Below are 25075 nucleotides of genomic sequence, written 5' to 3' on the forward strand. Positions count from 1 at the left end.
ACATCTGCAAGCATCAACACCATCCAGAAAAACATGACCTCACCAAATTAACTAAATAAGGTACAAGGGACCAACCCTGGAGTAACAGAGATATGTGACTTTTCAAACAGAGAATTCAAAATAGCTGTAATGAGGAAACTTAGAGCAATTCAAGATAACACAGAGAAGAAATTCAGAATTCTATCAGATAAATTTAACAAATAATTTGAAATAATTTAAAACAATCAAGCAGAAATTCTGGAGCTGAAAAATGCAGTTAGCCCACTGAAGAATGCATCGGAGTTCTTTAGTAGCAGAATGGATCAAGCAGAAAAATGAATTAGTGAGCTGAAGACAGGGTATTTAAAAATACACAGTCAGAGGAGACAAAAGAATAAAAAACAATGAAGCACACCTACAGAACATAGAAAATAGCCTCAAACAGGCAAATTCAAGAGTTATTGTCCTTTAAAAGAAGGTAGAGAAAGAGATAGAGGTAGAAATATATTCAAAGAGATAATAACAGAGAAATTCCCAAACTTAGAGAAATACATCAATATCTAAGTACAATAAGATTATAGAACACCAAGCAGATTTAACCCAAAGAAGACTACTTCGAGTCATTTAATAATCAAATTCCCAAAGGTCAAGGATAAAGAAAGGATTCTAAAAGGAGCAAGATAAAATAAACAAATACAATGGAACTTCAATATATCTGGCAGCAGACTTTTCAGTGGAAATCTTACAGGCCAGGAGAGAGTGACATGACAAAAAGTGATGAAGGAAAAAAGCCTTTTTACCCTAGTGTAGGATATCTTCTGAAAATATGAAGAAGAAATACAAAGGCTGCTTCAACACCAGCCCTGTCCTATAAGAAATGCTAAAAGGAATACTTCAGCCAGAAAGAAAAGGATGTTAATGAGTAATAAGTAATCACCTGAAGGTACAAAACTCACTGGTAATAGTAAGTACACAGAAAAACAGATTATTGTAACACTGTAACTGTGATGTGTACTCTTATCCTAAACAGGAAGACTAAATGATGAACCAATCAAAAATAATAACTACAACTTTTCAAGATAGAGTAAGTACAATAAGATACAAATAGAAACTACAAGAGATTAAAAAGAGGGCAAAGTTAAGGTGTACAGTTCTTATTAGTTTTCTTTTTGTTTGTTTATGTGAATAGTGTTAAGTTGTTATGAGGTTAAAACAATGTGTTATAAAATAGTATTTTCAAGCCTCATGCTAATCTCAAATGAAAAAACATACAATCAATACACAAAAAATAAAAACAAGATACTAAATTGTATAACCAGAGAAAATCACCTTCACTAGTGGAAGCAGAAAGATAACACCATAAAACAAACAGAAAACAAATTTACAATGATAAAAGTAAGTCCTTACTGATAAATAATAACATTGGATGTAAATGGGCTAAACTACCCAATCAAAAGACATAGACTGGCTGAATAGACAAAAACAAAGAAGACCCACTGATATGTTGCCTAGAAGAAACACACTTCACCTATAAAAACACATACAGACTGAAAATAAAGGGATGGAAAAAGATATTCCATGCCAGTGGAAACTGAAAAAGAGCGGGAGTCACTATACTTAGATCAGACTAAATAGATTTCAAGACAAAAACTATAGGAAGAGCCAAAAAATGTCACTATATAGTGATAAACTGGTCAGTTCAGCAAAAGTATGTAACAGTTTTAAATACATATGCACCCAACACTTGAGCACCCAGGTATATAAAGCAAATACTATTAGAGCTAAAGAGATAGATAGGTCCCAATACAATAATAGCTGGACTTCAACATCCCCCTTTTAGCATTGGATGAATCTTCCAGACAGAATATCTGCAAAGAAATATCAGACTTAATCTGAAGTATAGATCAAATGTATATATCTAATAGATATACATAAAACACTTTATCCAATAGCAGAAGAATACACATTATTTTCCTCAGCACAAAGAATATTCTCAAGGATAGGCCATATGTTATGTCATAAAGCAAGTCTAAAAATATTCAAAAACATTAAAATAATATCAAGCATCTTCTGTGAACACATTGGAATAAAACTAGAAATTATTTACATGAGGAATTCTGGAAACTACATAAATACAGGGAAATTAAACAATATTCTCCTGGATGACAAGTGAGTCAATGAAGAATTTAACAGGTAAATTGAAAAATTTCTTGAAGCAAATGATAATGAAAATACATTATACCAAAACCTATGGGATACAGAAAAAGCAATACTAAGAGGGAAGTTTATAGCTATAAGTGCCTACATCAGAAAAGAGGAAAAACTTCAAATGAATAATCTAATGATGTATCTTAAAGAACTAGAAAATCAAGAACAAACCAAACCCAGAATTAGTAGAAGAAAAGAAATAATAAAAATCAAAGCAGAAATAAATGAAATTGAAATAAAAAATACAAAAGATAAATGAAAAAAATAGTTGTTTTTTGAAGCTAAACAAAGTTGAAAAACTATTAGCCAGATTAACAAAAAAAAGAGAGAAGATCCAAATAAATAAAATTGGAAATGAAAAAGGAGACACTGTGACTAATACTACAGAAACTCAAATGATCATTAGTGGCAACTATGAGCAAGTAAATGCCAATGAAATGAAATATCTAGAAGAAATAGACAAATTCATAGATACATACAACCTACAACAAATCCAGAACCCGAACAAACCAACAACAAGTAACCAGACTGAAGCCATAATGAAAATCTCCCAGTAAAGAAAAGGCAGGACCTGACTCTTTTGCTAATGAATTCCACAAAACATTTAAAGAATTAATACCAATCCTACTCAAACTAGTCCAAAAAATAGAGGAGGAGGGAGTACCTCCAAATGCATTCTACAAGGCCAGTAATACCCTGATACCAAAACAAGACAAAGACACATCAAAAAATGAAAACTATAGGCAAATATCTCTGATGAATATTGATGCAAAAATCCTCAACAAAATACCAGCAAACCAAATTTAACAATATATTAGAAAGACCATTCATAACCAAGTGGGATTTACCCCAAGGATGCAAGGATGGTTCAACCATATGCAAATCAAAATATGTAGTAGATCATGTCAACAGAATAAAGCACAAAAACACCATATGAACATTTCAATTGACGTTGAAAAAGCATTTAATAAAATTCAACATCCTTTCATGGTAAACACCCTCAAAAAAACTGTGGAAAGAAGGAACATACCACAACATAATAAAAGCCATATATGACACCCACAGGTAGTAACATACTGAATAGGGAAATGCTGAAAGTCTTTTCTCTAAGATGTGGAACACAATAAGGATGTCCATTGTCACCATTGTTATTCAACATAGTCCTGGAAGTCTTGGCTAGAGCAATCAGACAATAGAAAGATATAAAGGGCATCCAAACTGGAAGGCAGCTATGCTCACCACTATAACACCAACATATCTGGGGCATCCAAATTGGAAAGAAAGACATAAAATTATCCTTGTTTGTGGCTAATATGATCTTATATTTGGAAAAACCTAGAGACCCCACAAGAAACTATTAAAACTGATAAACAAATTAAGTAAAGTTGCAGGATACAAAGTCAACATGCAAAAATCAGTAGCATTTCTACATTCCAACAGTGAATAATGTGAGAAAAAAGTAACCCCATTTAAAATAGCCACACATAAAATTAAATACCTAGGAATTAACCAAAGAAATGAAAGATCTCTATACTGAAAATTATAAAACAGTGATGACAGAAATTGAAGACAACAGAAAAAAAAATAAAATAAAATATGTTCATGGATTGGAAGAATGAATATTTTTAAAATATCCATGCTACCCAAAGCAATGTACAAATTCAATGCAATCCCCATCAAAATACCAATGACATTCTTCACAGAAGTAGAAAAGAAAGCTATCCTAAAATTTATATGGAATCACAATAGACCCAGAATAGCCAAAGATATCCTAAGCAAAAAGAACAAAACTGGAGAAATCACATTACCTGATTTCAAATTATCTTACAGAGCTATAGTAAGCAAAATGGCATGGTGCTGGAATAAAAACAGATACCTAGACCAATGGAACAGAATAGAGAACCCGGAAACAAATTCACACACCTACAGTGAACTCATTTTTGACAAAGGTGCTAAGAACATACACTGGGGAAAACAGAGTGTTTTCAATAAATGATGTTTGGAAAACTGGATATCCATATGCAGAAGAATGAAACCAGCAATGAAACCTATCTCTCATCATATACAAAAATCAAAATGATTTATAGATTTAAATCTAAGATCTCAAACTATGAAACTGCTACAAGAAAACATTGAGGAGAAATCTCCAGGACATTGGCCTGGGCAAAAACTTCTTGAGCAATACCTCACAAGTACAGGCAACCAAAACAAAAATGGACAAATGGGGTCACATCTAGTTATAAAGCTTCTTCACAGCAAAGGATACAGTCAACAAAGTGAAGAGACAACCTGGATAATGAGAGATAATATTTGCAAACTACTCCATCTGACAAGGGATTAATGACCAGAATATTTAAGGAGCTCAAATAACTCTATAGGAAAAAGTGTAATAATCTGATAAAAAAAATGGGCTAAAGATTTAAATAAACATTTCTCAAAAGAAGACATACAAATGGCAAGCAGGCATATGAAAAGATGCTCAACATCATTGGTCACCAGAGAAATGCAAATCAAAACTACAATCAGATAGCATCTCACCCCAGTTAAAATGGCTTATGCCCAAAAGACTGTGATATGGTTACACTTTGTGTCCCAACCCAAATCTCATCTTGAATTATTACCACGTGTCAAAAGAGAAACCAGGTGGAGGTAATTGGATCATGGTGGGGTTTCCCCCATGCTGTTCTTGCAATAATAAGTGAGGTCTCATGAAATCTGATGGTTTTATAAGGAACTCTTCCCTCTTCACTACCCACTCTTCTTTCTCCTGCCACCATGTGAAGAAGGTCCTTGCTTCTCCTTTGCCTTCCACCATGATTGTAAGTTTCCTGAGACCTTGCCAGCCCTGCAGCACTGTGTGTCAATTAAATTTCTTTTTTAAATAAATTACCCAGTCTCGGGTATGTCTTTATAGCAGTGTGAAAATGAACGAATACAGACAAGCAATAACAAATGCCAGTGAGGATATGGAGAAAAGAGAACCCTTGTACACCATTAATGGCAATGTAAATTAGTACAACCACTATGGAGAAGAGATTGGAGATTCCTCATAAAACTAAAAATTGAGCTACTATATGATCCAGCAATCCCACTGCTGGGTATATATCCAAAAGAAAGGAAATCCGTATGTCAAAGAGATAGCTGCACTCTTGTGTTTGTTGCAGCACTGTAAACAAATCTTTACAATAGCTAAGATTTGAAAGCAACTTACGTATTCATCAACAAATGAATGAATAAAGAAAATGCGGTTCATATACACAATGCACTGCTTTTTAGCCATGAAAAGAATGAGATCTAGCCAGCTGCAACAACGTGGATAGAACTGGAGATCATTATGTTAAGTAAAATAAGCTAGGCACAGAAAGACAAACATTGCATCCCACTTATTTGTGGGATCTAAAAATCAAAGCAATTAAAGTCATGGACGTAAAGAGTAGAAGGATTGTTGCCAGAGGTTGAAAAGAGTAACGGGGGACTGGAGAGAAGGTGGATGGTTAATGGGTACCAAAAAAATTACAGAGAATGAATAATATATGTTGTCTTCCACATCTTACAAATAATCTTGTATAAATATTTTAATTACACTTCCAGCTTATTAGATATAATTATTGATTAATTTTTTAGTTTATTTGTAGTGTGATAATACTCACTGATAATTAAGCAGAAGTAGAAGGGGAAAACTTATGACAAAAAATTAAATTAAGAAAATTCTACCTATTGATATGTTTTCTTTCAAATAATCGTACAAAAATAAATTTTCAGTCCTATAGTCAAAGTAGTTATTCTACCCTTGCCTAATTCCAGATTTTCTCAGATAATAGTTTGAGGTCCACTATTTTTAGGAAAATCACATAAAGTGTTACATGAAAACATGGTGTTAACAACTCTTCAGCAGATTTAAGTGAGAATTAATGCTTAGTCACACCATCCTTGCCTTCAAATTGAAAGAGTGCTGTTCTTTTCATTGGTTTCAAAATAAGGAAAAAAAAAACAGGTATCGTAAGCCAATCTTTTCTCACAATGAAATATGAAAGTTCTCCTTAACACGTTAAATTTGTGGTTAATCTATTTGCAATGTCTGCTATCCCACTGCTTTTGTCAGTTTTGCTGATTTGACTAGTTAAATGTTTAATTGAAAAAGATCATTTTCTCAAACTGCAGAAATTGTATTGTCAAAAATATATCACCTATGAAGAATGTCTTCCTAATAGATGTACTTACCTCAGCTAGGTTTTTAAAGCATTTACTCTTGCTCACTTATAAATTATTTCAAGTAATGTGTTATTCAAATATATAATGTACAAGTGCACCTATTTTAGTGAAAAAACACAGCTGATTGTAGATCTATTCATATGCATATACACTTAATGTAGGGTTACAGAGTAGTATATATCAGTTTTATTCTAAATAGTGCCTAGCAAACTATTAAAAGGCAAGGTTCATAAAAGTATGATTGTTGCTATACTTTATTTATACCTTTGTTATCTTGTATTATTATTTATTTCTGTTTAAGTTTTAATTTGTCTAATTATTTTACTTGTACTTATGTCTATGAATTTACTATATGCTCATTTTATTAAAAATTTAAAAATTATTTTTTGTAGATTTTGTGAAGGATTTCAAAATTTGAAATGGAGAATATATAGAAATCAGAGGGACTATTTTGTACCTCTTCCTCATCCCAAACTCTTCCCAATACAAATACCTCCTTTACTAAAGAAGAGATCTTAATAGCTCTTAATAGGGGAGAAGAGGAATCATTGAGAGATATAACAGAAAAGTTGGCACAGGGTGTCAGATGTGGCAAAAGGAAAGACCTAAAGCAACAATATTATGAATTTACATGTTAGAAAGTATACTATTTCTTACTAAAGACCATGTAACTATTTTTCTAATTATTTTAAAACCTTAGGAATCTAAACAGAACCTGCAAGTTACATTTCATATGTTTAGTAAATACCAACCATGGTTTAGTTTCTCTGTTTTTCAACTCACATTAATATTGTTTTAGAGTCAGCTTTACTTATACACACACATAAATGAATAAATAAAAGTGAAAACGGCCGGGCGCGGTGGCTCACGCCTCAAATCCCAGCACTTTGGGAGGCCGAGGTGGGCAGATCACAAGGTCAGGAGATTGAGACCATCCTGGCTAACACGGTGAAACCCTGTCTCTACTAAAAAATACAAAAAATTAGCCAGGCATGGTGGTGGGCACCTGTAGTCCCAGCTACTTGGGAGGCTGAGGCAGGAGAATGGTGTGAACCCAGGAGGCAGAGTTTGCAGTGAGCCGAGATCGCGCCACTGCACTCCAGCCTGGGTGACAGAGTGAGACTCTGTCTCAAAAAAAAAAAAAAAAAAAAAAACCGAAAAGATAGCTATTACTTCTTGCATTAATTACTAATTATTTCTGGCTGCAAATAGATTTTAAAACAGCGGCCCATGTAAATTAGGTTTTTCCTTTTTTCTCATATGAGAAATAGTACAGAGAGGCAATCCAGGGCAAGTATAATTGATGTACACTGTCATTATAGTTCCCAGACTCCCTATTTTTTAACTCTGCCATCCATAGAACTTGGTTTCCATTCTTAAAATGGCTTCTGAGTTACAGGATAGACACACCAGCACCAGCAATCATATCTGTATTGAGGGAACAAAGAAGGAGGATAAGGGGCTGGAATGATGGTTGGGGAATAACATTTTAGTTAAGTATTTTGCTGCTGCTCTGAACAATATATAAATTTTGTTAATTAAGATAAGGAGTAAATGGATTTTGAGTGGGCAACTAGCAGTCTCTGTCAAATCTTTCTTTTGTACATCTCTAAAAATTTTGTAGTTTTCAAGTATTTTTAGCCATAAAACTTTCTCCACAAAAATTTTATTATGTAGAAGCCAACTATACATAACAGTCAAAATGTGGAGCTTCTGTGGTTGGAGTAAACTAAAGGATATAAAGTCCCTTTATTCAGTGCCCCTCTCTTGCCTGCATGATGACACCTTTGTCTCAAGGGACCTTCTGAGCACAATGTGCAAACCACCAGTCCTTAAACTCCGCAGACAGAATATCCATGTTCTCCTGGATATTTCTGGTTCTCTTCCATGGTTGCCCTCTGAGAGTTGGGTAATATACAATCCTGGCTGGTGATAGAGATTTGGTTGAGGTGACGCTTGAATTTCCCACAAGACTGAGTCAGTGGAGTCTGTAAAGTAACAAACTCAATCAATATGCTGATTCAACTAGTTGAAATCACGGTTATGTACACACTTTTAAATACAGGTAAAACAAGTGATAGGGTTAGGCTTGGTATCCCCACCCACCCATATCTCATCTGAATTATAATCCCCATGTGTCAGGGAGAGACCAAAGGTTAAGGTAATTAAATCATGGGGATGGTTTTCCCCACACCCCACACTGCTCTCATGATAGTGAGTTCTCATGAGATCTGATGGTTTTATGAGGAGCTCTTCTCCCTATGCTTGGCACTTCTCCTTTCTGTTACCTTGTGAAGAAAGCATCTTGCTTCCCCTTCTCCCTCCACCATGATTGTAAGTTTCCTGAGGCCTCCCAAGCCATGCTGAACTGTGAGTCTATTAAACCTCTTTCCTTTATAAATTACCCAGTCTCAGGCAGTTCGTTTTAGCAGTATGAAAACAGATTAATACAGTAAGTTGGTATTGCAGAGAGTGGGATGCTGCTGTAATGATACACCAGAATGTGGAAGTGACCTTGGAACTGTTTAGCAGGCAGAGGTTGGAACTGTTTAGAGGGCTCAGAAGAAGACAGGAAGATGTGGGAAAGTTTGGAACTTCCTAGAGACTTGTTGAATGGCTTTGACCAAAATACTGATAGTGATATGAACAATGAAGTACAGGCTGAGCTGTTCTCAGATGGAGATGAGGAACTTGTTGGAAACTGGAATAGGCATGACTCCTGCTATGCTTTAGCAAAGAGACTGGTGATATTTTGCTGTTGCCCTACAGATCTGTGGAACATTTAACTTGAAAGAGATGATTTAGAATATCTGGCAGAAAAAAATTTCTAAGCAGCAATGTATTCAAGATTTGATATGGGTGCTATTAAAAGCATTCAGTTTTATGCATTCACAAGGAGATGGTTTGGAATTGGAACTTGTGTTTAAATGGGAATCAGAGCAGAAAAGTTCAGAAAATTTGCAGCCTTACAATGTAATAGAAAAGAGAAATCCATTTTCTGAGGAGAAATTCAAACCTGCTTCTTGCATAAGTAACCATTGGCCAAATGTTAATCACCAAGACAATGAAGAAAATGTCTCCAGCTCCTGTCAGAGGTCCTCATGGCAGCCCCTCCCATCACAGTCCTTGAGGCCCAGGGGGAGAAAATGGTTTCTTGGGCTGGGCCAAGGGTCTTGCTGCTTTGTGCAATCTTGGAACTTGGTGCCCTGCCTCCCAGCTGTGGCTAAAAGGGGCCTACATACAGCTCAGGCCATTGCTTCAGAGGCTGCAAACCCCAAGCCTTGGAAGCTTACACGTGGTGTTGGGTCTGTGGATGCACAGAAGTCAAGAACTAAGGTTTGGGAACCTCCACCTAGATTTCAGAGGATGTACGGAAATGACTGGATGTTCAGGCAGAAGTTTGCTGCAGGGCTGGAGCCTTCATGGAGAACCTCTGCTGGGGCAGTGTGGAAGGGAAATGTGGGGTCAGAGCCCCCAGATACAGTCCTCACTTGGGTACTGCTTAGTGGAGCTGTGAGAAGAGGGCCACCATTCTCCAGACCCCAGAATGGTATATCCACCAACTGTTTGCACCATGCACCTGGAAAATCTTCAGACAATCAATGCCAGCCCATGAAAGCAGCCACAAGGTGGGATATACCCTGCAAAGACACAGGAGTGAAGCTGCCCCAGACCATGGGAACCCACCTCTTGCATCAATGTGACCTGGATGTGAGATATGGAGTCAAAGGAGATTGTTTTAGAGCTTTGATATTTAACTGCCTCCCTGGGTTTTGGATTTACATGGGGCCTGTAACTCCTTTGTTTTGACCAATTTCTCTCATTTGGAGTGGATGTACTTACCCAATCCTTGTGTCCCCATTGTACCTAGGAAATAACTTTCTTTCAATCTTACAGGCTCATAGGTGAAAGGGACTTGCCTTGTCTCAGATGAGACTTTGGACTTGGACTTTTGCGTGAATGCTGGAATGAATTAAGACTTTGGGGAACTGTTGGGAAGGCATGATTGATTTTGAAATGTGAAAGCGACATAAGATTTGAGAGGGGCCAGGTGCAGAATAATGCAGTTAGGCTTTGTGTCCCCACCCAAATCTTATCTTGGATTATAATATCCATAATCCCTTCATGTCAAGGGAGAGACCAAGTAGAGGTGGTTGAATCATGGGGACAGTTCCCCCATGTTGTTGCCATGATAATGAGTGAGTTCTCATGAGATCTGATGGTTTTATAAGGGACTCTTCTCCTTTTGCTTGGCAATTCTCCTTCCTGCGTCCTTGTGAAGAAGGTGCTTTGTTTCCCCTTTACTTTCCACCGTTATTGTAAGTTTACTGAGGCCTCCCCAGCCATGCTAAACTGTGAGTCTATTAAACCTCCTTCCTTTTTAAATTACACAGTCTCAGGCAGTTCTTTATAGCAGTAAGAAAACTGACTAATACAACTGGAATCCAAAATCAGGCACATATACCCTTGAATAGGGATAAAAATAGTAATCAAAAGAATTGTACAGCACTCGAAAAAGGCTGGTGCAAAGAAAATGTATCCCAGAGATAATATGGCTACTGACACAGGAATATCCAGGTGCAAAGTGTGCTTAGTTAACAATTTTTTCTTTCTGTTTACATCTGATTAAACAGACACATGTTTATTTGTACTGTGTTTTGGAAAAGAATCAAAACCATTCTAATATTTCTGCTTGGGATTTTTTTCCCCAAAAAATGTTCTCTGAAGCTTTATTGTTGGATTGGCAATATCCATTAAATAAAAATCATTTGAAATAGTACCTTTGCATCATTCTGGTGGTGTTCATCGAACAGGTTAATACTATTTTTTGTTGTTTACATCATTTTGATTGAAATGTGACCTTTTATTTTTGCTTTATAACATTGCAGTGAAAGGCAGCACAGCATAGTGTGTAAGAACATGGCTTTTGGAGATTGTTAGAAATAAATTTAAACAGCTGAATCTTTCACTAGCAACTGTGTGTGACCGGGGCAAGTTAAATAATTCTGTCTGTCAGTCTTATTTGTAACATAGAGATGAATCTAATCTCAAAATAGAATCATGTTAATAAGATAGAATAGACAGAAAACAGCTCTTGAAAGATTTAAATTAGTAAGTGAATGTAATGTTCAGCAGAGTGCATGGCAATAGTGGATATTCAACAGAGTATTATCATTCTTTCTGCTATTGTTCCTAACTTTCTAAATTTATATATCATTATACATTAGGCCTCTCTTGGTATCAGATTTTTATTAAGATTAAAATTTCATTTCAACTCTAATCACTATCAAGAAATACATTTTTTTATGTAAGGGCTTTAGTTTGAATCTTACCACCTTTTATGAAAATTTAGTATCTGATATTTTGCCTTCTCTGTTCTAGGAATACGGCTGTGATTTAGCCAGTGGAGGCACACCTGTATCATGTGATTACTGCTGGCAACCAATCTAATTACCTCTGTATGTAATCTGATAGATCACTTCTTCTATGACAGTTGTTGGTCAGTATTTGGAATCATACTCTTATTCAGAAATATTACTTTAGAATTTCTGATTAAGACTAAAAACAAAAAATGGGTAAAATTCTGTTTTGGTTGAATTTCTAAGAAAATAAGCAGCTTTAAAAATATAAAGAAATCCATTTGTCCATTATTGGTGTATAAGAATGCTTGTGATTTTTGCACATTGATTTTGTATCCTGAGACTTTGCTGAAGTTGCTTATCAGCTTAAGGAGATTTTGGGCTGAGATGATGGGATTTTCTAAAATGCAAATCAAAACCAAAATGAGATACCATCTCACACCAGTTAGAATGGTGATCATTAAAAAGTCAGGAAACAATAGGTGCTGGAGAGGATGTGGAAAAATAGGAACACTTTTACACTGTTGGTGGGACTGTAAACTAGTTCAACCATTGTGGAAGACAGTGTGGTGATTCCTCAAGGATCTAGAACTAGAAATACCATTTGACGCAGCCATCCCATTACTGGGTATATACCCAAAGGGTTATAAATCAAGCTGCTATAAAGACACATGCACACGTATGTTTATTGCGGCACTGTTCACAATAGCAAAGACTTGGAACCAACCCAAATGTCCAATAATGATAGACTGGATTAAGAAAATGTGGCACATATACACCATGGAATACTATGCAGCCATAAAAAATGATGAGTTCATGTCCTTTATAGGGACATAGATGAAGCTGGAAACCATCATTCTCAGCAAACTATCGCAAGAACAAAAAACCAAACACCGCATGTTCTCATTCATAGATGAGAATTGAACAATGAGAATACCTGAACACAGGAAGGGGAACATCACACACCAGGGCCTGTTGTGGGGTTGGGGAAGGGGGGAGGGATAACATTAGGAGATATACCTAATGTAAATGACGAGTCCATGAGTGCAGCATGCCAACATGGCACATGTATACATATGTAACAAACCTGCACTTTGTGCACATGTACCCTAGAACTTAAAGTATAATTAAATATATATATATGTATATATATAAAGAAATCCAGAATAATCTTGGGGAAATGTGATATCTATAAGGTTGGGCCAGAGACTATTCCTACCATTTATTTGACCTCCTACTATATTTTAGGTACTAACTATATTAGATGCTTTTATGTACATGCCAATTTATTCTCAGAACTATCCATAGAAGTTAATATTATTTACTCTATTTTCCAGGCAAGAAAGGTGAACTTGCAGTAAGTATTTGACTAAATTCACCTGACTAATAAATGTTGAAGATAGAATTTAAATTCCTACTCTACCTGATTAAAAACTATTTTCTTAACTACAACAGAATATTGATATTTCTTTTTAAAATATGAGGCAGTGAGAAATTTGGAGTAGATCTGATAAGAAAATGATGGATTTGTTTTCTCATTCTGAAGATGCAGATTAATTATCTTATGAAAATCCAGTGAATATTCTGCTTTCTCACATTTTGACACTCGGTTCTACCTCCATAGACCATCTTCAAGTGAGCTTGATAATCCTACTAAATAATAAGGTAGAATTTTTTTTCCATTTAGTTGGACATAGACTTATAAGAGATAGAGAATTCACTACTTTTGAATTCTGTTTTTACACGTAGAAAATGCATATTCATATCTGATTTCTCATATACAGACATTCTTGCATTTTTCCTCTCTTAAAATACTCTCTCTAAATCTGTTGCTTATATTTATTGGTCCAGATGAAGTGTCAATTTTCCTAAAATCTTCTCATGGAGGGTTGCTAGATTAAGCAAATAAAAATATATGATGGCCAGTTAAACAACCAAGAATTTCAGATAAACAACCAAAACTTCTGTTACATAAGTATGTCCTGTGCAATATTTGGGACATACTTATATTAAATGAAATTATTCATTGTTTACCTGAAATTCGCAATGGGCCATCCTATATTTTATGTGGCAACTCTAAGTGGAAGCAACATTGTGAAACAATCATCCACAACAATAGCAACAAAAAGATAACGTCTTTGAGTTCAGAGAAACTACCAACCAAAAGACACCTTTGCCACCTAAAAAAATGACAAGGCATTGCATCATGAAGCATGCTGGACATGCAGATAAATGCAGACCTCCACTTACCTTTGGGGAGAGAATTCCCTAAAGAAGTGGCTCACAAACTCTGGTATTTTAAATACTTAGGGATCCCTGGAATGCACACTGGAATGCTCTGTAGGATAGGCAGACTCATGGACGGTCTGGAAGATCATATTTTTAAAAATATTTCCATGTTTTTAAATGATTTGCAAACAATTGATTTGTTCTGCAGAGGAATTAACACTTTCGTGGCTGCTTCCTGTTTCCTTCATTCAATTCTAAACTCTAAACAATGTAGGGGCACGTGAGCTATCCTAATGGTGCATAAAACCTAGGGAAGAGTATACCACATGTCAAATGTTTTTCCATTTCTCTTTTATACAGAACAAATAAAATAAATATTAAGGCAGCATTAAAACATAAGAGTAAGGAAAATACACGTGGAGGAAGTAATCTCATACTTTTTACCCTCCCTAGGTAATAGCTGTAGAAAAGTTTCCATAAATTTCTATCTAGCCCTAGACCCTATCAGCCAGCATCAACTCCATTCATTGGGTTCTCCAAAATTAAGTTATGTGATCCATTGAATTCTTTATGCAATTGGCAAAACTGTGTATACATAGGCCATGTCTAACTTATGTATGCTTCAATTGATGGCTTAGAATGCAACAGAAACTCAGTGCAATCAATTTATCTGATAAGATCACTTGATTAATTTTACAGAGCCCCAAAGGCATCCGTTTTTGCCACTGACTCTAATAGTCAGGTTGAGGCTGGATAGGAGCCATGTGAGATTATTTAAATAATCTTTCTGAGCAAAGATGTCTTTGAATGTGTTTATATAACACCTTTCATAATAAAGAAGTAAACACTAATCACCATTCTTTGCTTTATGGCACTTTGATAAAACAACCAACCAAAGCCAGTTTTCACAGGACAGTGAGATGAGATGCAGTGATGAAGAAAGCAGTGGCACCAGTGTGATGCTGACCATCAATAGTAGGCAATGGTTTCAGCAGAAACAAATAGCGATATGACAAATCATTTGCAGAACATGATACTCTCCAATAATTGTTTATATAATTTGATATATAATAAAAATTTTGATATTTAAAGTGACTATCCAAGATGGTCAAAAATTCTTAAATGTATAAACCACCGCTTGGGCAATCAGAAAGAAAATACATACTATCATGAGACACCTTAGTGATTCTTTAGTCTGTATCTTTCATCATTCAGCACCATTGAAATTGGAATTCTCCAATAGTCCAAAAGCTTTACATCTTGAAACAGTTTATGACCAATTATAAGTAGTTAATCATACTGGCTACTATAATCTTGGGGTTTTATATGCTAGATTGTGTTGTAAGTACTTTATGCATTTTATTTATCTTAATCTTCAAGATAACATTATGAGACAGATACTGCAAGAACTGTGGAAGGTCTGAGATTTTACCCTACTTTTGGGCTAACAAATTAGTCTACTGAAGCTTCATGTATCTTAGCAGAATACATTCATGAGACTCCTGAATCAGAGACAAAGGGTAGTTTTAATGCACACAGTAGTAGCAGTTTCCAAAGCATCTGCATTTTCTTGTATCAGTTCTCTCAGCTCCACTTCCTATAGAATAAAGTGAAAAAATCAGGTTATATTTGTTCATACAATGGATAGAACTACAGGATAGGAACTCTGAGTGTAAGGAAATCAAAACTTCTGTCATGGGCAATAAGCACTATTTCTTGGGAGAGACAAACTATCTCTGTTTTCCAAGGCTCTTATCGATTCATATGTCCTTAAAAATATGATCCACAACAGAGATAGTCAGTGCCTCTCTTCAAAACATATGCAGAAAAATGAGAGACTTCTAGACAATTGTCTCCCAACAGATACCAATACTATTCCCATTTTACAGATGTGGAAGCTGAGGCACAATAAAGTCAAACAAATCACATGGTAAATAGTCAGTGGAGTCATGTTTAGAGCTAAAGTAGTTTGACTACAAACTCATGCTCAGAACAAAAGATATGTGAAAGAAAAAGCCAACTTGAATTGTTAAAAAGAAATCAGGGGAACTTGAAGAATCCATACTGTTTCTACAAAATCACTTTAGAAGTTGAAACTTGGTGTTATTGCTTGCCTAGGTTTTTCCAATTACAGTTGGACACACTTATACTCATTTTAAAGATTAGGGTACAAATTGCATGCTTATAATGCTACTTGACATTCTGTATCTAAAAGGGAAAATTTCAAGGAATCTGAGGTACATAAAACATCCACCGTGATGTTCTGAAAATAAGTTTCAGTTTGAACAGATGATGAGATAATGAGAATGTCACCTAAACTATTTAGAAACTATGAGCTCCTTGTGGCTATTTTGATTTCTTTAGCATTTAATCAACCCCTCAAATAAAATATGATAAATATGACCAAGCTTAGGTCTATAAAAAGCTTATAAGGCTAGAAGTTTTACAAAATCCCAACTGTCATTGCCATAAATGTGTCATCATGATACCTCTCCCAGTAACTGTGTCTCATTCTCTGGTGATACTGTCTGATGCTAGTAGGTGGTTTCCATTAATACCGCAACAAAGGCTAGCTTTTTATTCAAATACTTTACCCCCTTTTTATCTCAAAAATATTAATTATCTCTTTATTTCAGCCAAGAATATTAATGAATAAATGATTGATCTATGAAGTTGAATCCCAAAATAGTTCTTAGATGATGTTATGTCAAGTGCTTTTGTTGGTAGTTTTTATAATAACCAATAAGAGTCTGTTCTCTTGAATGAACCCCTCTGTTTTGCCCCCTGTCCCAAGTACAGTTTTCCCAGGGAGCTCTCAATTTTCTGCATGCTGATGACTTCACTGTATGTTGCTTAAGTATTCTGGTTATCAGATATCATCCCAGAGACCCAGACCTCTAGGCATATTTCCTACTCATCAATATTCCCCATTAGCCTTTCTTAGCTTGTCTTTTATGAGTATGTAATACAAAGAGAAAATGAGATTATTACAGCAAGTGAATGAAACTCATGTATTCAACTAGACAGTGTACAGTAATGTCTGCTGGTTTTTCATGGTTTGTTTGTTTTATCTTTTTTAGAAAAGATCCATACAGAGTATTGAGAAAGGGAGTTTCGTTTGAGAACATTCATAAAGAACCATTTAGGAAAAGAGCCTTTTTGACTCTTAAAGTATAACTAAAGTCTCTGTGTATTCAAGATCTAGCACGTTAAATCAGTCCTCTCTCATTGACCATAATTTCATGGAATTTGCCAAATTATTTCATAATTTTTGATTGTTAATAAGGTATGCAGTCCAAAATTTCTATTTACTTCTATTTTCAAGAGAATGATCAGATATAAGCAATTTTTACAAGCACTCCAGAATATGCCCTGCAGGAGACAGGGGAATAAAACACTTCACTTATCTGGAATAATAAACGGAGTTTCCAAAGATACCTAGCTTATCCTGGAATCAGAATTGTCTCCATTTTACAGTTAAAACTATTAAGTTTTAACAGTACTTAACTTTATCTGATGGCAAAATTATTTTCAGTACTTTTGCCAGTTGATCTCTTTCAAAGCCTTCTTTTTACATTTCAGATTGGTCAGAGCAATACATAGAATGTATGAAGATACATTATATCTTGACTCATAGATAATATTTTATTGTCACATACAATGCTGAGTCTTTTTAATTCTTTAACTCGTGATTTAATTAGATTCCTAAGGATAAATGTTTATAGAAAGAAACTTTTCTAAAATCAGTAAAACCAATAAACAAATGGGGGAGAAAGAACATCAAGCATAAACAAGGTTTCTTTTCCTTTCTTAATTCTTAATTCAGAAATAATTGAGGCCAGAGGTATTGTAGAAAGACCGAGATCAGGAGGGTTTGCGTTGCATAAGATCCTTTAATTACGCATGTTTTCTTTTGCAGAACCTCTGTTCTTTCTCATAGTCACATACTAGACCTCTCCAAGTTCTAGACTGACAGTTTTAGATTTTTATTCTTAGAGTCTGGATCTCTAAGCCTTCATCATCTTCTCATGCCACCTCAGAAGTTCTGATCTTTCCGGTAGTTTTGGAGTGCAAGGGAGCCTGTGTGAGCCATGACCCCACATACCTGGACCATTTCTGGGACTGTCTAAGCTTCAGAGGTCTGGAAGGTAGTGATGGGGTATATGTTGCAGGCGGATGGAGTATGGGGCAGGAGAGAGGGGGCAAGGAGAGGGCAGAGTGAGACGCTATTCTTTCCTGAGTAAACACCACAGCATTGGCTAGGTAAGGTTTCCATTGCCTTTATATTTTAAAAGATTTAGAACTACTAATGAATGCTGATTGCCACTTTAACAGGAAGACCAAAATGAATTTGTGATTGAATATGTGTTAACATGTTTATTGTCATCATGTCGATTTCAAATTAAAAAGTACTGTTTCAATTCCAAATTACTTACCAGAGTTTTGCACCTTTTAAACTTAGAAGAAACTAAATGTATAATAGACAAATGATTTTTATTTATGTATTTAATTGGCATTCATGGGGCTTCCCACATGCCAGGTGTTGTGCTGAGCACTGTCACCACATGGTAAATAACATCGCTCCTGCCTTTCTGAGACGTTCCATCTTGTGAACTAAATGCAAAGAGTAAAACTGGTTGGCAGAGGCTGAAATAATTATAAACTTTTATCCATGTATCCAACCTAGAGTCCCAGCTGCCAAGCCACATTTAAGTTAGAGAAAGAAAGGAGAAATGTTCCACATATGTGTCTCATATGAGGATTCATAACTTCACTTAAAAAGTTTTCTGACTCAAACGTATGTATTAGCTCACATCCTGTAGTTATAATAGTAATAATAAATATGTTGGTACTATTAATATTAATCATCTCATTTTATATAAGAAAACTGAGGCCCAGAGACATTTCAGTGACTAACTCAGGTCAGACTAGACCCCTAAATAAAAGAGCTGGGAATTAAATAGTCCTCTCATGCCACATCTTCTGTTCCATAAAATTAGTCTCCTTCAAAGTGGTAGAAGGGAAGAGGTCCAGCATAGTTGGGTCTTTCTGACTTGAGTAAAAGAAAACTCTGCAAAACCTAACTTTGCATGTTCTGTCAAAGTAAAGAATTTCAGAGTGTTATGGAAACTGGTATTTCAGTTTCTTGAATTTAGCAATGACACAGGGAAAAAAGAAGCAGAATAAAAACGTGGAGCATATTGATTAATTTCATGGGGTGCAGTCTTTTATAATAGAATCTCAAGATTAATGATGAACTATATGTTGAAATAAAAGAATTACTGCATTCCTGTTTTGCTAACTGTGAGGAATATGGTTAGAACAACATTTATGAAACTACAAATCACAGAAATGCATTAACATGCTTGTTTTTTCTTATAGATGCTTGAATGATTGACTACTGGACCAGGCAGCAAATCTCAGCATGCCTGTAATATTTACTAATTACTGAAGTGTAGTTAGGGCAACAGAAGAACATGAAAATACTTTGGAGTGCCATTAAGCAAACAAGGTCATTGTTCAAAAGCCAGATGCTACGTTGTCTCTGCTTTTTAAGTGTCTGATTCATACTCTGTATATTATTTCTTAAATGTTTTGTTTTAGAAAGCCTATGTAGTCAAGAATTTTTTTCCAGAAAGTTATAAATTCTGATTTACTTCTTTTTTTTTTGGCAGCCTTGCCACTCAAAAGCTGTCCACAGCCTAAAATACTGGCATTACCTGGTAGTTGGTTAAAAATACAGAATCTCAGGTCTCACCCGGACCTACTGTATTAGTCCATTTTCACGCTGCTGAAAAAGACATACCTGAGACTGGGTAATTTATACAGGAAAAAGGGTTTAATGGACTTACAGTTCCATGTGGCTGAAGAGGCCTCACAATCAAGGTGGAAGTCAAGGAGTTTGATGAATTAGTCACAGCAGATGAAGACTTTTAACTTTGCCATTGGCATTGTCCTTCGAGTCTAGATGGAAGCGTATGGGCCAGCATAATATAAGTACATACTGAATACAAGATACACAGAGGACTTCAGATACATATGTGGAGGAGTGGTTCCTAGTGCTTGTGAAAATCACCTGGAGAGCTTTTACTATGCACTAGTGCAGCAACTCCACCCTATATATTCTAACACAATTGTTCTGGAATAGAGACCTGGCATTGGTCTCATGCAGACGTTTGTGTGTACGTGTGTGTACGCACAATATATATGTATCCATATTTATATATATATACAATGCATATATATATGTAATCATCTATATTCAGTACATATGTGTATGTGTTCATATTTTTACAGTACGTATCATTATCTCATTACTTTATATTTATAGTTATAGTTCTCTCTATCTTAGTAGCATATCTATATATAAATACATGTACAAAGAGACAATGATGGCTATTTATTTGGACAAAGACTCTGAACCATTTGTGCTTAGCTTTTTAAAAAGGACTCTGGCATAAAACTGCACATAATTTTGATGTCTAATAACTTAGCTCCTAGATTGCTGAGGTTACAAGGTACAGTTTACAAAGAGCTTCTTAATCTGGTTCTCCATAATGCTAAACAGCAATTTAAAAATCTGTTAGAAGTGTAGCTATTTTGTATATAAGTAATGATATGTGTATGTGCTATGCAATCCAGATTATTGACTAAATATTTGCGTTCCCAGTTGGATTTTTGGCATCAAGTCAGACACAAAAAAATCTGTTAAAAAGTTAAAAATCAATATGATAGCAATGACATAATTTACTAATGTTAAGTAAACAAAATTGGCCCAAAAATATTACAACCTTGTAACAGAAGGATCACAACCCACAGTAAGATGCTCTTTAGCCTACAAACATATTTTTATTCATAATCTTACTTATTTCTAATTAAATCCTTTGAGTTCTGCCTTATTTTGACTTTACTATTGCAGCAACTCAAGTTCTGAGAAGCTATTGGTAACTTGGGGTAACAGGCTGGCAGAGTCAGAACTGGAGTTGAGAATCTCTGGCTCCAAGATCAGTGCCCCTTACATCACTCACAGCTGCCGTCAGCGTAAGGGTCTCAGCCATGTCTCTAACCATGGAGGCCCAAGCAAGGCTCTGGCCTTTGTAATAGGCACTATGTTTAAAGTACTTTATGTTTCAGTTTGCTGTATGCCACAAACTATGTTGTTCTTAACATTAGAAACTAAACATGGAGGCCCTTTCTTTGTCTTCTGTAAGGGAATATTGCATCTGCTATTAAACTGGCAAGTGATAAGGCTGACCCGACACATTAAAAAACGGCATGTTGGGGATTTTACTATGGCAAACAAAATAAATATTGGTAGAAATTTAGCATTTGGTATAGAACAGCTTGAGTTCCTTCCATCTGCCACACTGATTTCCTCACACTTAACCAAAATCATAAAGCAAACTCAGCTCAGAGAAGATGAAATATGGAAAAAAGTGTGAAGAGAGCAGGTTAAAGGAGCCCAGTGACTCAGAGATTAGCCATGGCGTCTCACTTCTGGGATCCCGGACATCATGAAAGGTTCCCTGTTGCAGTTCATAAGCCCACCAAAGATTTAAAGCCTCCTGTCAACGTCCAGAACATTACCTTAAGGAGGCTGAGCCATAACTGGGCCTGGAAATGAAATACAGCACTGCTATTTATGTCCCTCTGGGTTACATGGTAAGGGACTAAGAGCAGATTTGCATTCAAAGCCTTGAACAAGCTTGTTTCTTTAAGATAATACAAATGTTTTTTCATATCATAAATTCTAGTCTTTTTTGTAAAACAATTCTTAAAAACAGATTCTAACTTCAAAGGAAATCCTAAAGGACATGGGGAATTTGGAATTTGGGACTTTAAATATTATCAGAACCAAGATAGATGTATCCTTTGACAAAATTATGGAATGATAATTTATATTTAATTATTTTAAGACTGCCTCTATATGAACAAATATATATTATTTTCTGTTCATGGCCTTGATTTTTTTTTATTCAAAGAAACAACCTGGCCTAAAGTACTGTGGGTTTTCAATTACTTGCTTATGCATCCATAAATGTAGCTGGTATACCAAATGGATCACTGTTTGGGAATGTATAAACTTATAGAAAATAGCTTGGGGCAGTGTTAATTGTAGATGATTTGTGTAAGAAGAAATGTTAGGTAGTAAAGCACTTTAAAAAGGATAATTTGGCTAAAAGACCATGTCATGGGCTTTTGGGAAACTCTTTATTACCCCTCTCCTGATTCACTCTGTTTAGCATTTGTAATGCCTGTAGCAGGTAATAATGTTCAGGATGTCTACTGTCTTCAAGTTCTGTGCAGTTCTCAAGACTGTACATCTATCTGTAAGTCGAAAATGGTTTGATAAGCTGAGTGGACAGTCCTGATTAGAAGAGTGATGCTTTATATTGAAGGAGTATATATTATCAAGATTTCTTAGTGGAAATAGAGTATGAGAAGTCATTGATTTCAGGAAGACATATAAGTAAATAAAACGTTAAGAATAAACAGACCAAATAAGAAGGTGGACGCTGTGGAATGTTTACATTTTTGCAGTCACAAAAATGAAATGAGCTGAAAACATGGTAAGAATGGAAACAAATAGAATTAACAGCTCATTAACAGTGAAAATATACATGCACATTTTTGGTTATACTGCAGATAAGATGCTCACTTTCATACTAATGAGATTATCATGAAAATAATACATGCAAATCAAAGGAAGCATAATTGGAGTAATTAGAGTAATTGATTAGCTCCATTTGGTGGAAAGGCTAGAAAGAAGGTGAGAAGGATTTATGTCACAGAAGAAAGATTAGGTAACATTCTCATGGGTGTGTGTGCTAAACAGAACGTCTAGTTACAGCACTTACCTGCTGTTCTTCCAACGACCTTAGTCAAAGTCAATGCAAGCACTAAGCCATATAGTTTAATTTCCACATTGTCTCACCTCTTTCAAAAATTCACCTCACTAAAAATACTGGGGAATAGGTAGAAACATATTCTGCTTCAGGCATCAGCATAACAAAGGCAGCCTATTATTAAAGTTTGCTCTCTTTCTTTCTCACTATGGACCTTACTCCTATGGTTTACTCCGAGGAGAGAGTGATAAGAGAAGAGGAGATCAACACAGAGTACTCAGTTTGTTTAGACAAATGTATATAAGTCTAATCGTTTCCTCTACAGTAAATATTACTGTAACTTGGAAAAGTTCTATATGGAAAGAGTGGTGTAGTACAGCAGGCTGATTTAGGTGCAGGAACCATTCCCATCAGTTTCACTTTTTTTGGACATATAGCTCATAAGTTTTTACTCCCTTACCTGTAACTTAAATTATATTTATTTTAGAACTTGTGGTAGCAATAGATACCACTATTGAAGAGACACCCTGGTGACAAAGTTCCCTTAGAGATAATTTGCTTTCTGTTGTAGGATTCGGGTTTAATAAGCCGCTGAACAACCTGTGCATTTCAGGCCACCTGAAGAACAAGCTGCATTCAGACCCTATTGCCCTTGTCTAAAGCATTGCTCAAAAGAGAAAATAAACTTGTGTTTGTTTAACCTGGTTTGATCCAGGTTTAACTTCCTCTGAACAACAGTTTGAAAGCCCTTTAAAATAACCTGGAAATAACTCTCTGCCTGGGGCTGGATGAGTATTAAAGATCACAGAGTTAATTTTAATTATTCTTTGTGACACAGTGCATGACGAACATGAGAAATACTTTTCTTGGGCTGGTAAAATTTTGTGATTTTATTTATTCACATGGTAAGCATATAACACTGAAAACACCACGTCTTTGGGAAAAGGAAATAAAGTAAAGGACATGTTTGGATGTCGAAAAAAAAAAAAAAAAAAAAAGAACTTATACTGAATGAGAAGATTATACAATGAGAAGATATATGTAATGCATAAAATTGGTGGGTATATTTCTGATTTTATTCCTATTGGTTACATGTCTGGGTCTGTATTGTTTGTGTCTTATCAATGCAATAAGGAAGAGCCCAATTATAAGTATTAATCTTCTGCATCACTACAACCAGATTTTTAATAAATCACTGTAGGGGTAATACTCTCATGTCACAGTATCAGTAATGCCAGCTTCATGCAATATTGGAAAAGATCAAATTGGTTCATCCTTTATTGTCCTTACCAGAGGGACTCATCTTCCTTTAATCTTTTCTTAGACCTAATTTCTAAGTATTTTTTGACTTTTTTTCTTTTTAATTGAGGCAAATTACATATAATGAAATTTCCCATTTTAACCATTTTCAGTAGAGTTAAGGATAGTCACATTGTTGGGCAACCAATCTCCAGAACTTTTTAATTTTGCAAAATTGAAACTCTATATCCATTAAACAACTTCCCCTTTCTCCATCCCCATCTACCCTGCCAACCACCATTCTACTTTCTGTTTCTGTGAGTTTGACTACTATGTATACTTCAGGTGAATGAACTCATGCAGTATTTGTCTGTGTGTGACTGGGTTATTTCACTTAGTATAATGTCCTCAAAGTTCATCTATTGATGAACCTTTATGATTTAGACCACAGGGCTTGTTCAGACTTCCCTTGTGTTAGACATTGCCTGTTGCTTGTTAGTTATTAAAATGATGTTAATTTAAATTACTCTATAATAAGCAATTTGATGTGTTAGAATTTCCTTCCTTTTTAAGGCTGACTAATATTCCATTGCATGTATATTCCATGTGTAGCTTATCCATCCATCTGTTGATGGGCACTTGGGATGCTTTCATCTTTTGTCTACTGTGAATAGTGTTGCTATGAACATGGGTGTACAGATATCTCTTTAAAACTCTAAGTATCTTTTAAATACCTTATCCCTCAAATTATATAACAAGGCAAAAAAAACTATTTTTACTTTGACTCAACTTGTCCATACATAGTTTAAGAACACAGATTTTAGGGATTAAGTTTTTGAATTGGAAAAATTTGTGAAAGGAAAAAAGAGGCATTATAAGAGTACGTGATGAAATATAAAATATGTCTATGGATTGGATGACAGTGTCTTATCACTGTTGCTTTCCTGATTGGGAGGATTGAATGGCAGTAGTATTTGAAGGGTATCCTTGTTTGGGGAACAT

General features: G+C 35.3%; 1 pseudogene; it reads left to right on the forward strand.

Annotated features, from left to right (window-relative positions):
- Positions 1-23494, forward strand: part of LOC116481082 (GTP-binding protein SAR1a-like) — a 90702-nt pseudogene extending 67208 nt beyond the window's left edge.
- Positions 23495-25075: the final 1581 nt, after the last annotated feature.

This window comes from Hylobates moloch, unplaced genomic scaffold, assembly GCF_009828535.3.
Source record: "Hylobates moloch isolate HMO894 unplaced genomic scaffold, HMol_V3 SCAFFOLD_3, whole genome shotgun sequence".
In the NCBI taxonomy this organism is placed as follows: domain Eukaryota; kingdom Metazoa; phylum Chordata; class Mammalia; order Primates; family Hylobatidae; genus Hylobates; species Hylobates moloch.